The sequence below is a fragment of the Lathyrus oleraceus genome, chromosome 7 (genome assembly GCF_024323335.1).
Source record: "Lathyrus oleraceus cultivar Zhongwan6 chromosome 7, CAAS_Psat_ZW6_1.0, whole genome shotgun sequence".
NCBI classification, from domain to species: Eukaryota; Viridiplantae; Streptophyta; class Magnoliopsida; order Fabales; family Fabaceae; genus Lathyrus; species Lathyrus oleraceus.
This window is the reverse complement of record NC_066585.1, coordinates 466,560,897-466,577,818: the sequence shown is the minus strand read 5'-3', so window position 1 is coordinate 466,577,818 and position 16,922 is coordinate 466,560,897.

Below are 16,922 nucleotides of genomic sequence, written 5' to 3'. Positions count from 1 at the left end.
TTCAATAGACGGATGATATCCTAATCCACACTTGTCTTTCTTCTCTGGTAATTCAATCATTGTACCTCAACTTCCAGGGCAACCAGCTTCAATTGCAGCTTTCACACTCTACCACGAGGACATGACCCTCTTGGGTTCTTCAACAAGTTTCGGCTTAGTCTGGACCACATTGACCACTTCAAGGGCTTGGAGAGGAGCTTTAACAATGTCTTCACCTACTTCAATATATCTGAAAGAAGTCAAATGGCTGACGAAAATATCTTCCTCTCCAGATACTGATACCAGCTTACCAGAAGTAACAAACTTCAGCTTCTGGTGAAGTGTCGAGGTGATAGCTCCAGCAGCATGGATCCAAGGTCTACCTAACAGACAGCTATAGGCAGGCCTAATATCCATTACCTGGAAGGTAATACGGAAAGTTTGAGGGCCAATCAGGATTGGGAGGTTAATCTCCCTAATAACTGTTCACTTAGACCCATCAAAAGCTTTCACTATCAACGCACTGGGTCTCATCTGCACCCCTTCAATATTCAATTGTGCCAGGGTAGTCTTAGGTAACACGTTCAAGGATGAACCTGTATCTACCATTACTCGAGCCAAAGTAACATCTATACACTGAATGGAGATATGAAGCGCCATATTATGTTCTCGCCCATTAGGGGGTAAATCATCATTAGTTAACATCAAACAACTACTAGCATTGATATTAGCAACCACATTATCAAACTGAATAACACTGATGTCTTCTGCCACTTAAGCTTCGTTCAAGAACTTCAATAGAGCAGTCTTATGAGCCTCAGAACTCATAAGTAGAGAAAGAATGGAGATTTTTGAAGGAGTTTGGTTGAGCTGATCTACGACCTTGTAGTCACTCTTCTTGATGATTTTCAAGAATTCTCTATCCTCTTCAGTAGTCACTGCTTTGTTTGATGAGCCTTATCCTGCTTCTGGAGGATTCACCTCTTTCCCCTTCGTTGGTTCAACTGTTGGTGCACTTTCTTTGTTTGGGATCACTTCAGGAGCAAAAACCCATCCACTTCGAGTCACACCACTAGCTCCAGCGATGTTAGTCACATCTGGCTCTTTCAAGATTACTGGTTTGTTACCCACATAAACTACAGGCTCATAGTTCCAAGAAACTGCTTTGGTACTGTCAAATGAGAATGGAGCGGGAACATAGATAACCATGGGCTCAATCTTCTTCACTGGCTCTAGGTCAACATTTCTCTAATAAGGGACCACAAAAGGCTTGGGAAGCCTCTCTTGATCAAACACAGGCACAATCACAGCAACATCCTCATCAATCTTTGCTCTAGTGAACTGAATAACCCGCTGGTCCATCAAATGTTAAAGATAAATTTTGAATTCCCCACACTGATTAGGGTTGGACGAACACGCCACACAATTATCATGTACTCCATTCATCAATTCTGCTTTCATCAATCTAGCATGGACCACTGTTAAAAGAGTCTTCAACTTGAACACATCCTTTATCAATCCATCATCAGTTGAGCTTTCTATAGCATTGACACCTGAACCATCATATTTAGGCAAAGGATTGTTCCCCACATTTGGAACATCAGCAAAAGACAATATTTTTTTATCTATCAACTCTTGAACCCGGAGCTTGAACACCTTGCAATTCTCTGTTGTATGACCCTCTGAATTAGCATGAAAGGCACATCTAGCATTCTCATCATACCAAGGCTTATGCGGCTTCGGCATTGGAGGTAATGCCCTTGGCACAATAGTCCCATTCTGAATCAGATATGGTAGCAATTGAGTGTAAGTCATTGGGATAGGAGTGGTATTCACATTATTGTACTGTTGATATGGCCTCTGTTGATTTGGTCATTGTTACTGAACTGGACGTGGTTGATTATTCTATTGATGTTGAGGTGGAGGAGCCTGGAATTGAGGTTGTGGAGTTTGATATTGAGGAACTGGAAATTGATAGTGAGGTACCGGAGCTGGAATAGGAACAAGAGCAATTGGACGGTAAGGCATGGTTGGATATTAAGCAGCCGCTACGTAAGGGTACTGATAATAAGGCACAAAAGCAGGAGCCCTGTGTGGTGCCCTCCCCTTCTGAGAATAAATGGCATTGGTCTCACCCTCCTTCCTCTTGAATCCGTTGAAAGGCTTCTTCAAGATTGGTTGACTGCTGGAACCTCCCTGGATTTTACCATTTTTCAATCCTTCCTCTACTCTTTCACCCACGATCACCATGTCAGAAAATCCTGTGGACACACTATTGATCAATCTTTCATAATATTGGCCTTGCAAGGTACCCATGAAAATGTCAATCAATTCACGATCAACCAATGGAGGGTGCACCCTTGCAACCAATTCTCTCAAGTGTTGTGCGTATTCTTTAAAAGATTCATTGTCTTTCTGGGCCATACTCTGAAGCTGAGTATGGTTTGGTGCCATGTCAGTATTATATTTGTATTGCTTTGCAAATGCTTCAGCCAACTTATCCCAAGTGTGGATGTTGCTACACTCCAACTGCATGTACCAATCCAAAGATGCCCTAGTTAGACTGTCCTGAAAGCAATGGATCATGAGCTTATCATCTCTAGCATAGGCAACCATTTTTCTGCAATACATTTTCAAGTGTATGTTAGGACATGTGAGACCTTTGTATTTTTCAAATTCAGGCGCTTTGAATTTTGGAGGAATCACCACGTCTGGGACCAGACACATCTCCAAGGCACTTAATCGGGTTGAGTTATGTCCTTCCAAGATTATTAGCTTTTCGGCCAGATCACGACACATCAAGATAGCCTCAGAATCTTGGGCAACAGTAGGGATGACCATTGGAGAAGCTCCATTATAATTTTGCATTTCAAACTCGTCCTGGAGCTCCTCATCAGTGCAGGGAATGACTACTTGATTGACTATCGGAGGTCCTTGCACAACGACTCCATCAGCTACTCCAGAAGTATGCGCAGGTAGAGGCACATGAGTTCTTTCAGGCGGTGGAACAAAACCTGGAGGAAGACCGTAGATAACGGGATTTGGAATAAGAACTGAAGGTCCTAACTTAAGAGAAACCCCTTGAACTAGAGCATCGTTCCTTGAAGCAGCGGCAACACGAGCCTCTTCTTCCCTTCTAGTCATAGCTTATATAGCCTCAAAGATCTGCTCAATCTTGCTTTTGACAGAGTCTATCTCCTCTCTGGAGGCAGCTTGTTCTTCTCGAACTACATCCATGATTCTTCTTGTGTTGGAGCGGGTAGCGTATGCACATTGAGGAATCAACTTGAATTGCTGGAGACGAGGAAAAAATGAAATGAATTTTTATTTTGAGAAATGAAATGCATGATGCATACTTTAATTCACTTGGCTATAAAAAAATGTCTTTTATGCTTATGTTCAATTTTATTTTCAGGGAACCGTGTTAGATTCCTTGTTATTTAGCAAGCATTCAAAGAGATCACGGGGAATAAAACAAGAATGGAACCAAACATTTTGTACAAAAGAAACTCAAAATCCTTCATTCATTCAATTCAAAACAGAGTACAAGGATTGAGTACAAAATATTCTTTCAAACATAATGGAAAGTACAAAACAACAGGGTTAGACTATAGGCTTCTGTTTGTTGAGCTCTTCCAACTCTCCTTTGAACCTTTTCATCATGTCTTCACAAAGATAAATAAAGTCGGTCACTGAAGGAGGGATGTTGTCATTGTCCATGTCTTCTCGAGCACATCTTAGCATCAAAGGCACATTCTTAGTCATGCCATTACAGAAGTCTATCAAACTGGCAAACTTGTCTCGATACTCATTTCTTTGTTCATGTAAAAACTGGATGGTTTCCTCGCAGGCTGCCAAACTAGCATTCACATTTTCCCTTGCGTTCATCCAATCTTCACCTTTTCGTAGCAAAGAGTCATATCAGCCTCTCCAGTATCGTTCCCACTCATTAGCATTTTCAGCCTCCTGGAACTTTCCTTTCCATATTTCAGGTGTAACCTGAGTAGCAGCCATACCACTCTATTTACTGCGGCGTTCTCGTTCTTCCCTTTCTTTTGATTCACAGAGTGAAACACTGAGGTTGGCTATCTCAGCCTCAAGCGTCTCTCTTATCTCCTTCTTTTGTTTTGTGGCGAGCTTCCACCATTTCTCTTTCTCACGACAATCCCTCTCAGCCTCTTTCAATTGGCTTTTGATGGTATTCAAGCAGCTATCAGCCTGATCTAACCCATGCTTGACTTTTTTTCTCTTATATTACTCCTTATTAGTCCTTTCCACATTTTCTTGAAGCTGTGTTTTCTTCCGCCCAAGCTCCCACTTATGATTATCCCTTTCTTCAGTAATCCGGAGAAGGTTCAATCGTAGCTCTTCATTCTCTTTTTCCAACCTTTGGATGACAACTTTGAGCTCTTTAGCTTCCTCCATAGTGACGTGAGTAGGTTCTGGAAGACTTTTATGCATCAGAGGCTCATAAGGGTATGGTAGTTTATCTTGAGAAGCTCTGGCTTGGACCCAACTGGTATATGGCCCTCTAGCTATACAATTCTTCTTTCCACGCTCCCTTTTTCCTTCTCTACGAACTTTAGTCCAGGTGTCACATTACGCGAAAAACCTGCGGGTTAAAGAAACAATAGAGCCGCCACCGTGCGTTATTTATCCCAAAGGAGGGAAAGGAAACGCTCAAAGTAAACCGGGAAAAGACATGGTCTCGCGACCAGAGATTGATAGGATCGGGAGTCGGTTATGCGAAGGGAAGGTATTAGCACCCCTACGCATCCGTCGTACTCGACGGGATCCACGCTCAGAAAGAATAGAAGAAAGGTTGCTAAAAACTGCTCAAACAGTGCACAAGGCTGGAAGGAAACACATAAAGACAAAAGAAACGGACTCGGCAGGATATCGCATCCTGGGCCTACGTAGTCTGTCAGACACAGACATCAGAGTCGACGTAGTTCGGGATAGGGGAAAACATGCTCGCTAGGATGTCGCATCCTATGCATACGTATCTTCTCTAACCAGAGAAGAATCAGAGCACTCGTAGCTCGGCTAACGCACGCCAAACAAAACGCAAACAGGAAACCGACTGCCAATCGCTAGACTTACGTCAGACTCCGAACACACAGGCCAACACGGAAACCGAATGCCAATCGCTGGACTTACATCAGACTCCGAACCAACAAACACACACACAAGAAACCGACTACCAATCGCTGGACTTACGTCAGACTCCAACAAGCAAACAAGACATAGGAAACCAACTGCCAATCGCTGGACTTACGTCAGACTCCAAACACGCACAAAGGATGGAAAACAAAAAAGGGCGCCCGGAGAGATCAGCTCATCTCCTGCCTACGTACCTCATATGGTATGAGGATCAGGGCGACGTAGTTCCCCTAAATAGGGAAAGAACTTCTAACCTAACCAGAGACAAAGGGAGATAACAAACTACTAAGGAGACTACGACTCGAGCCTAGAAGTTGTCATGCATACGATCCCTATGTTGAGGTTTCTATCCTAACTTGCACAGGAAGCAAGCTATCCTAAACAGCACAATCAAACACATACAAGCACAATAAAGCAAACACACACACTATATGCAAACAATTGGCTCACACAAGGCTAGGCTGTAGAAACAAGCCAACTGGAATGGGGTGTTTTTAGCTCTTAACCCTAACATTGAGAGTTAGGGTGAAGCAGATGAAATAGGAAGTGAGGGTAAGACCTCACAGCTCTTATCCCTGGCCTGGGAGAGCCTGACTCAAATAGAAAGTGTGGGAGTTCAGAATGTAGGAACTCTTCTCCACAGATGACTGACACAACAAGATCTTGGGTGCTTATTCACAATGCATCAACACATGGTGTGTGAGCAAAGTGAATGACACAACTGAATAGCAGGGGAAGGATTGCACATCCCTTTTATCTGCCAATTGCCTCTTAAGAGGTCTTTACCTGCTTGGCACAAAACTAAACATCCACAAACATTGCCTCTTAAGGAGGGCTTCAGACAGGTGCCTACCTATAACAGTAGGTCTTCCAGACTACATGAAGATCAAGGAATTATACCTCAGTGGTATGCCAACCACAAGCTAGCAAAGCAAAGTTCAAATGAACTTAAAGCAACTTAGGTACCTGTGGAAACATCTAAACCAATCAGTACAAAATCCAGACAAACAGTCAACAGTCAATATTAGACAGACAGACAAATCCAATGTGCACAATGAGCAAACACAAGTGAGTTGTTCTCAAAGCCTACAAAACAAGCAAATGTTAGCCAACAACAACAAATGATCAAGCTCAAATGAAGGAGCAACATCAACCATGGAGATGTATACTTGAACCTGAAATTCACAACTCAAGTGTAAGCAACAAACCACTAGGTCAAAGCCTAGGGTCAAAAGTGAATCAAAAATCCAAAACAGAACTTCAAATTCAACATGAATCATATTTAATCAATCAAGAACAAGTCCCAAAAAGGACCAAACCAAAATCAATAAGCAAGTTCATGTAATAGGCATGTGAAGTCAAAGACCAATTCAAGGCACATATTTGAACATTAAGAATGAAAAATCCCAATCAAAACAGAAATGATTCAAATAATTCTGGAAAAACGCATGAGCATTCAACACATCCAAAACGTTCATCATGAAAAAAATCAGAAGCATTAGAGGTCATTTGGCATGGAAATCAAATTGCACAAGTTGAACATCAAAAGGTGTGACACAAATTGTCACACCAAGATAACACAAGCATAAAACAGAAATGGTGAATGAGAAAAATGTCAAACCAAAACCAAAATGTCCATCAATGTGTCTAGAATTAGCATGGAAAATTTCAAGTCCATTGGATTAAAAACAAGCATTTCATGATAGTTTGAACAAAGCAAGGTCATAAATGTACATGTGTTCAATCATCCTAGAGAAAATTAATTTTCTAGCCATGCAAAACTTTCCAATTCATGATCATAGAAAACTAGACACAACAAGGAGCATTTTGCAAAAAATTGGGATTGAATTGGATGATTTTTCAATTTTATATGATTTTATGAAGTTGACATAAAATTTGAAGTTTAAAAATGAACATAGCATGAAATGGAGGGAAAATGTGAAAATGTGAAGCAATTTGAAAAACTGCCTTCGCTGGGAATCGATCCTTGGCCAGATTCAAATGTGAGCGCGCCTCCCCAAAACGGTGTCGTTTTAACCAAAACCCTAAGCGCCCCCAGAAATTCGTAGCTAAATGCAAGGATTCGTATCCAATGATGAACATTCGTAGCTAATTTCCCAGGCTTCGTAGCTAAACATGAAGATTCATCATCTTCATCACGAAGAAGATGAAGATTCATCTTCAAATTTCCAGAAAATCCAGAAAATCTCAGAAATCAAAAACAAGAACATCATTGCAAAGCATTTTCCATGTAGATCAAAGATCAACAAACATTTACTCCTAATTCATCATAACAAGATCAAATCGAAGAAAAACATTTTTGCATCTCAAACTTTAATCATGCATAACTTCATGGATAATGCACCATTTCAATTGATTTTTCTACCAGAATTCTCAGCAAACCAAGATCTACACAAACATACACATGGATTTGAGAATAAGAGAGATCGAAACTTGACCTCTTGAAGAACAGCAAGCTGGAAACGCGTGCTACAAGGCTCAGCAATGGTCCAAAGCTCCTCTACAATGCTTGTTGAGATGATTGATGGAGAGATTGAAGCTCAAACACGTGTGAATCCAGTTGAATTTGAAAATTCCATTAATGCTTCAAGCTTCATGTATGGTCGAGTATGGCACGAACTCCTCCAAATTCACGTTCAATCTTCCTCAAAAACACTTCATGATCATGAATTTAACAAGAGAAATGGTCTTTGTGTGAGAAAATTGGAAGTTCTTTTTGAGAGAAAAATTTTGATCAATTCCAAGATCTAGATCTGAAAGTGTTGTTAATGATCAATGCAGTTGTGATTATGATTATATATGCCTTGTTAATGAATCTGAAATCATGCTTAAGCCAAAGCTAAATGGGATTAACAAGTTACAAGGTGTATGCATCAATTTGCATTTTCACCTCATGCATGAGATGCATGCGTGAACAGTGCACCACCAAGGCCCAAATTCATCCAAAATAAGCCATGCACCAATCAGAATTGGTATTTCATGCATATGATCACCCAAATTGATTTTAGTAATTTTCCTTCAAGAAACTTCATGAATAAGTAAATGATTATGCAAATGAAATTCATGCCATGTAATGGATGTTTTGGAAACTTCATGTTATGAGAAGCAAAGTGCAAAAAGAACCACCAAATTTGGAGTCTTGGTTCAAAAGATATGGCCATTTGAATTTTCAAGCACACTTTGTCATGATTTGATCATAAATCCTTAGCCATTCATCATAAATTCATGATCTTGGACTTTTTGGAAATGGGAGAGAAAGATCTTCAACTTTCATGTTGGACAAAATTTCATTTGAAGTTTCTTTGATGTTGGAAAGTTGAGTTGAAGTTGGTCTAAAACTTGTCATTTTTGGAAACTTGAAATTACAGGTCACTTTCCATTTTGGGAAACTTTTGATCTTGCTTCAAAATCTTTAAGGTAGATGTTTGACATATTTACTGAACCTCTTTGGGACATGAATGAAGTGTCTCAAACCATTTCTCCATCTCCTAGCCCTCAGTTGACTTGCAGTTGACTTTTATGGGCCTCAGATGACTTGATCATGCACCGTGGACTTTGAGCCTTCAACACTTGGCCAAATTGCATCAAAATGATCCTTGATTCATGTAAGCTCATTGGAACAACCATAGGGCCTTTATCTCATGAAAAAACCCTTGCTCTCTTGCACAGACGGATTCTCCTGATCAGTCTTGCCTGATGAAATGCAACATGCTATGCAATGCTAATGACCTACAAATGAAATGAATGTACAAATGGGAGGTGCAAATTTGAGGTGCTACAGCTGCCCCTATTCAATCAACTGGGAACCTGAACGGATGAGAGCAACGGCTGTCAGACCTTCAAGGTACACATGGATTGAATACCAAAGAACCGTAGAAATTTGCACTCTGCGGGGATCCAAGAATAGACTGTCCACCAAGGACAACTTCCACTGGGATCTGATATTTATCACTGGGGATTTTGATTTTTATCAATGAAAAGATACCGTCAGACGTCAACGGACGAATGGGAAAAACTCAACGTTTATCGACACCAACGGAGAGGTGACCAGACATCAACAGATGAACTGGGATCTGATACAAATAGACGTCAACGGACGAATAGGAAAAACTCAACGTTTACCGACACCAACAGAGAGGTGACCAGACATCAACAGATGAACTGGGAAGACTCGACCAGACGTCAACGGACGAACGGGAGAAGCTCGACGTTTATCGACACCAACGGAGAGGTGACCAGACATCAACAGATGACTAGGAAAGAGATACAACCATACGTCAACGGACGAAATGGAAAAACTCAACGTTTATCCAAACCAACGGAGAGGTGACCAGACATTAACGGATGAATGGGAAGACTCGACCATACGTCAACGGACGAACGGGAGAAGCTCAACGTTTATCGACACCAACGGAGAGGTGACCAAACATCAACGGATGAATGGGAAGACTCGACCAAACGTCAACGGACGAACGGGAGAAGCTCGACGTTTATCGACACCAACAGGGAGGTGACCAGACATCAACGGATGAACAGGGAAGACTCGACCAGACGTCAACGGACGAACGGGAGAAGCTCGACGTTTATCGACATCAACGGAGAGGTGACCAGACATCAACGGATGAATGGGAATACAGAAAGAAGATGATACGAACATCGAAAGATGATGTCTACGGACACCAAAACAAAACCCACATGAGGATAACCACGACACTCATGGGTATCACAAGGATGACATCTACATATGTCAAGACAAGGCCAAACACTTGCTGGGGATCTCACTGGGGAGAATCAACCTTTCCTTTCACCAGCGGGTGAGGAAATAAACCTCTCTGGGGGATTATCAACCCTGAATGCTATCTGTCAAGAGAAACTGTAGCAAATGTGCCGTACATATGTTGAACAATGATCCGCCTCTGCCGGGGATATGGTCTGATTAGGTTTAACACATGAATGCATATGTTTGAATTTTTCTATGGCGTAATGCTCCATGTTGAATGGAAATGCTACGCGCTTTGAGGATGCAATGATTACTACATGCAAGATGCAAAATGATGAAAACTCCTGCTGGGGAGCAAACGGATTGCTCTGCTGAGCACACAAATCTGAATAGATTCTCCAACTCTGTGGGGAGACGCACTGCCGGGGGTGCCTTGCATATCTGATACTCTGGGGACGATAGAGAAACCAACTCACTTGGGGAGTCTCTGGCTGGGGAATAACACTGCTGCTGGAGAAAGGATCCCACCGGGGACAACCTTCACCGAATCCAATCCACTTGGGGACTCCGCTAGGGAAACAACCAATGCTCACCTCTGCTGAGGATAGCGGCCAATCCACAGGTAGGATAAACTCTACTGGGGATAATTTTCACCGACCCTGATCCACTTGGGGACTCGCTGGGGAAAACCATCAACGCAAACCTCTGCTGGGGAGATCTGCTAGGGGAAAACATTCACAACCCTGATGGGGAAAGGAATTCACAACCCTGCTGAGGATTACAGTACTTCATACCCGACTGCTGAGGAATAAACAACTCACTGATACCTCCGCTGGGGATAACACATCCTTCTGACTCAGTGCGGACTAACAGCCTTCAGACTAGCTGGGGATAGAATAGCCTTTGAATTTGCTGCTGAGGGACACACTACCCACAAACGCTTCTGCCGAGGAAGAATAGTTATAATAGCTTTCAGACTTGCTTGGGGAAACAGCCACTTCCAAGCCTGCTGGGGAAACATCCTCAATCCTGCTGAGGAATCCCTGATCTTGACTATGCTGGGGAGACAAGTCCTGAACTTGCTTCATCTGCTGGGGAAGATCCCCATCCTCTCACACTACTGGACAGTGCTGACAACATCCCTGAACAAACCGTGGCTTATCTGCTTCAGCCAGGAACCAAAGGTGATAACCTGCAACCAACAAGACATACATGCCCCAGGGGATTGCATGGACAAGATACACTCAAGTGTACTCAACATTCAAAATGATTTTCAAATGTTTTATCTTTCTGCACGTTATTGTCTAGCCTTCATGTTTTTATATGCAATGTTTATCAAAAATTCGGACGTTTTTGCAAACAAAACAGTAAAATAAAAATAAGAGAGCAATTTATCTGAATAACGACTTTTATTGATTGAAAATGGGCCTGAAAAGGCGAATACATCAGGAAGCAATTCCTAGGAAGAGGTAATTGCGTACAAAAGGAAAAATCTATCCTAATGGCAATGTGAATACGACATCCACTATTTCCCAATTCTGTTATGACTCACAGATCATCAATTTCTCCCCAAATTCCTTGCTTTCTGAGAAGAATGACTGGACCGATCATATCCTTCGAGATGGTAGACACTGAAGCGCAATGAAGTACAGATAACTCAGACTGTAGTCTTCGCTTTAATCCCTCTTTTGCCTGGATCGCCCTTTCAGGTTTTCAGTCCACCGGGATACCCATTTTTGCCTAAGCCGCCCTTGCGGGTTTTCGACTTACCGGGTGTACATATTTTTCATTCTTTTTATCCCTAACTTTTTCCCGAACCTTTTTCTTTTTTTTTTTGGTTCGCCGGGATGCCCTTTTTTGCCTGGACTATATTATTCTTTTCGTCCAGCGGGTCAATTTATGCGAAGTATTTTTTGACTACATCTGACTTAACAGGGGACGAAAATTCTTCACCATCCATAGTTGTAAGCATCAAGGCTCCACCAGAGAAAACTTTCTTAACAACATATGGACCTTCGTAATTAGGAGTCCATTTGCCCCTGTTGTCTGTACCGGGAGGAAGGATCCTCTTCAAAACTAAATCACCAGTCTGATAGCTTCAAGGACGCACTTTCTGATCAAAGGCTCTCTTCATCCTTCTCTGATACAACTGCCCATGGCATACAGCTGCTAACCGTCTCTCCTCGATAAGGCTCAGCTCATTAAACCTCGTTCGAATCCATTCAGCTTCGTCAAGCTTGACATCCAGCAAGACTCTCAGAGAAGGAATCTCCACTTCAACAGGTAGGACTGCCTCCATACCATATACTAGGGAGTAAGGGGTTGCCCCGGTCGACGTACATACTGAGGTACGGTACCCATGCAAAGCGAAAGGCAGCATTTCATGCCAATCCTTGTACGTCACGACCATCTTCTGCACAATCTTCTTAATATTCTTGTTTGCCGCCTCTACAGCACCATTCATCTTCGGTCTGTAAGGAGAAGAATTGTGATGTTCAATCTTGAAATCTTTGCAAAGCTCCTTCATCATCTTGTTATTGAGATTCGAACCATTATCAGTGATGATTCTCTCAGGAACCCCATAACGACAGATGATTTCCTTCTTGATGAACCGGGCAACCACTTTCTTGGTAACATTAGCATAGGAAGCTGCTTCCACCCACTTGGTGAAGTAGTCAATCGCAACCAGGATGAAGCGATGTCCATTAGAAGCAGTAGGCTCAATCTTCCCAATCATATCAATGCCCCACATCGCGAATGGCCAAGGCGAATTCATGACATTCAGAGGGCTTGGTGGTACATGCACCTTATCAGCATAGATCTGACATTTATGGCATTTCCGAGCGTACTTGAAACAATCGGATTCCATAGTCATCCAATAATAACCGGCTCTCAACAATTTCTTGGACATTACATGACCACCAGCATGGGTACCAAAAGATCCTTCATGCACTTCTTGCATCAACATGTCTGCTTCGTGTCTATCCACGCATCTGAGCAGAACCATGTCAAAGTTCCTCTTGTACAACATGTCATCCTGATTCAAATAAAAGCTTCCAGCTAGCCTTCTCAGGGTTTTCTTGTCATTCTTTGACGCTCCTTTAGGATATTCTTGGCTCTTGAGGAAGTTCTTGATGTCAAAGTACCACGGATTCTCATCAACAACAGACTCGGCTGCAAACACATACGCATGCCTCTCGAGTCGATTCACCGCAACATGTGGCACATGATTCCACCAATGGACTTTGATCATAGAAGACAAAGTAGCCAAGGCATCAGCCATCTGATTTTCATCTCGGGGGACGTGATACAACTTCACCTTCTTGAAGAAAGTCAGGATCCTTCTGGTGTAATCTCTGTAAGGAATCAAATGCGGCTGATTGGTATTCCAATCTCCATTGACCTGGTTAATCACTAGAGCGGAATCTCCATAGATGTCCAGAGTTTTGATCCTCAGATCGATGGCTTCTTCTATCCCCATGATGCAAGCTTCATACTCAGCCTCGTTGTTGGTTATGTCAAAAGTCAGCCTGGCAGAAAAAGGTATATGAGCCCCTTTAGGATTAATAAGCACTGCCCCAACACCGTTGCCATTCACATTCACAACCCCATCAAACATCAGTGTCCACTTGTCATCAGGATCCGGTCCTTCCTCGACAAGAGGCTCTTCACAATCTTTCATCTTCAGATACATGATGTCTTCATCAGGGAATTCAAACATCATCGGCTGATAATCATCGATCGGTTGCTCGGCAAGGTAGTCTGACAGAATACTACCTTTGATGGCCTTCTGCGACGTGTACTGGATATCATACACAGTTAAAATCATCTGCCAACGAGCAACACGTCCGGTGAGAGCCGGCTTCTCAAAGATGTATTTCACTGGATCCATCTTAGAAATCAACAAGGTAGTATGGTTCAACATATACTGTCTCAGTCGGCGAGCAGTACAGGCCAAAGCACAGCAAGTTTTCTCGAGCTGCGGATATTTTATTTCACAGTCGGTAAACTTTTTGCTAAGGTAGTATATGGCATGCTCTTTTCGACCAGACTCGTCATGCTGTCCCAATACACACCCCATCGAATTCTCAGTCACTGACAGGTACATTATCAGAGGCCTCCCAGGAACTGGAGGTACAAGGATTGGAGGTTTCTGCAAATACTCTTTTATCTTATCAAAAGCTTTCTGACAGTCATCATTCCACCTGATTGCTTGATTCTTCCTTAGCAATTTGAATAGCGGTTCACACGTGGCAATTAGGTGAGATACAAATCGTGCAATGTAGTTCAATCTCCCTAAAAACCCACGAACCTGCTTCTCAGTTTTCAGTTCAGGTATTTCTTGTATAGCTTTTACTTTTGATGGATCAACCTCAATCCCTTTCTCACTGACAATGAAGCCCAACAACTTTCCGGATCTCACCCCAAACGTACACTTGTTTGGATTCAGCCTCAGTTTGAACTTTTTCAGCCTCTCAAACAACTTCTGCAGATTTACCAGGTGCTCCTCTTCTGTTTGCGACTTCACAATCATATCATCCACGTACACTTCAATTTCTTTGTGCATCATGTCATGAAAGAGAGTCGTCATAGCCCTCTGATAGGTAGCACCGACATTCTTCAGCCCAAATGGCATCACCTTATAGCAGAACGTGCCCCAAGGTGTAATGAATGTCGTCTTTTCCATGTCCTCTGGCGCCATCTTGATCTGATTATAACCAGAGAAACCGTCCATGAAAGAGAAAACCGAGGATTGAGCAGTGTTATCAACCAATACATCAATGTGAGGTAATGGGAAGTCATCTTTCGGATTGGCTCTGTTTAAATCCCGGTAATCGACACACATTCTGACTTTGCCATCCTTCTTTGGCACAGGAACGATGTTGGCCACCCACGGGGGATAATTGGTCACTGCCAGGAAACCCGCATCCAACTGCTTCTGAACCTCTTCCTTGATCTTGACCGCCATATCAGGACTAGTTCTGCGAAGCTTCTGCTTCACCGAAGGACAATCTTCTCTGAGAGGTAGCCTATGCACCACAATATCTGTATCCAACCCAGGCATATCTTGATACGACCAGGCGAATATCTCCACATATTCTCTCAGCATTTCAATCAGCCTTCTCTTGACACCTTCCTTCAAAGCAGCCCCGATCTTGATCTCTCTTCTGGCGTCCTCAGTACCAAGGTTAATAATCTCCAACTCCTCCTGATGAGGTTGGATGAACCTTTCCTCTTGCTTCAATAATCTGACCAGTTCTTTAGGGAGTTCACAATCTTCCTCACTCTCGTCTTCATCTTGGTAGATGGGATTATTGAAATCATACTGAGCCATAACAGAACTGTTTACAGTGGAGTTCGTAAGATCAATTCTGCATGTTTAATGCTTTATTTTAGAAAAAGAGTTCAAGAAAGTCACAAAAACAAAAAACATTGCCATTTTTATTGTTTTTGAAAAATAAAAACAAAACAGAAAGACAGGGATCACAAAATTGTTTGCAAAACATCCTTTATTAATGATATCATTGAAAAACATGATGAGGCCCTACAATGAACCACTACGCCTTGGGCAGAACGTAGGGTTTTGTGCAAAATGAAAAACAAAAGAAAATTACTCTGTTTGAAGAGTAACTTGGACCACTTCTTCAGCCGTCCAGTTGTTGATCGTCTCCCCTGGTGCACACGGGCGAACCCAGTTGTTCAGATCACAATCACTGTCTCCGTCTTCCCTACCGGCTGCAAAGACATCACCATGGTTCATCAGCCCAGCGCTGGTGAAGGTACTCGGCCCTTTCTGCTCACCCTGCTCTGCCTGCAGAGGTTGATAACCAATACCGAACTTGTCTTCTTTGACGGGCAGGTCCACCATTCTACCCCAGCCTTCTGCATTGCCTGAGTTGACAACCTCCATAGCCTGCTTGTAGGATGCAATTGAGGCACTTGGCTTCTTCTGCTCAGCAAAAGCCACCTTCTCAATAGCAACGGTCTCAAATGCCTGGCATAGAGTTTCATGGATCTCGCCATCCACCTCCACATACTTGAAAGAGGATAAATGACTCACCAGAATTTCCTCCTCGCCGCACACAGTGAAAATCTGACTGTTCCAAACGTACTTCAGTTTCTGATGGAGAGTTGACGAAACTGCCCCAGCCCCATGTATCCAGGGACGCCCCAATAAGCAACTATATGCTGGCTGGATGTCCATCACGTAGAAGATAATATCAAATACCTCCGGGCCAATCTTCACTGGCAACGTGACTTCCCCAAGAACAAACCGTTTGGATCCATCGAAAGCTCGGACAATGAGATCGCTCGGAGTGAGGACAACCCCTTCAACATCAATCTTGCTCAGAGTCTTCTTGGGCAACACATTCAACGAGGATCCCGTATCAACCAACACATGAGACAACACTGCACCCTTACACTCCATAGTGATATGCATGGCCTTGTTATGGTTGCGACCTTCAGGCGTCAGATCCAGGTCTGTGAACCCCAAACCGTGCCTTGTGCTAACATTAGCAGTAACACCCTCCAACTGGTTGACAGAAATCTCCTGAGGCACGTAAGCCAAATTCAACATTTTCAGCAAGGCATTATGGTGTGCCTCAGAGCACAACAACAACGAGAGGATAGAAATCTTGGACGGAGTTTGATTCAGCTGATCTACAATCTTGTAGTCACTCTTCTTAATAATCTTCATAAACTCCTCCACATCTTTCTCAAACGAACCCTCAGGCGCCTCCTTCTGCACGGGTTCTTCCTCAACCGCAACTTGCTTACCCTTTGCTTTGGCGAGAGCCTCAGCATTGTTGTCTCTCAAAGGCTGCGGTGCAAACAAACGACCGCTTCTTGTGAAACCTCCTGGTCCCCCTACATTGTCCACAACAGGACCAACAGTTACTGGAGCTCTACCTGGCAAACCAATAGTCACTGGAACCTGACTCACAGGTCTGATCTGACTTTCTGCCCTTCTGTTATTGCGATAAGCATTACCATACTTCCACGACACAACCCTACTATTCTCAACGGGTCTTCTTCC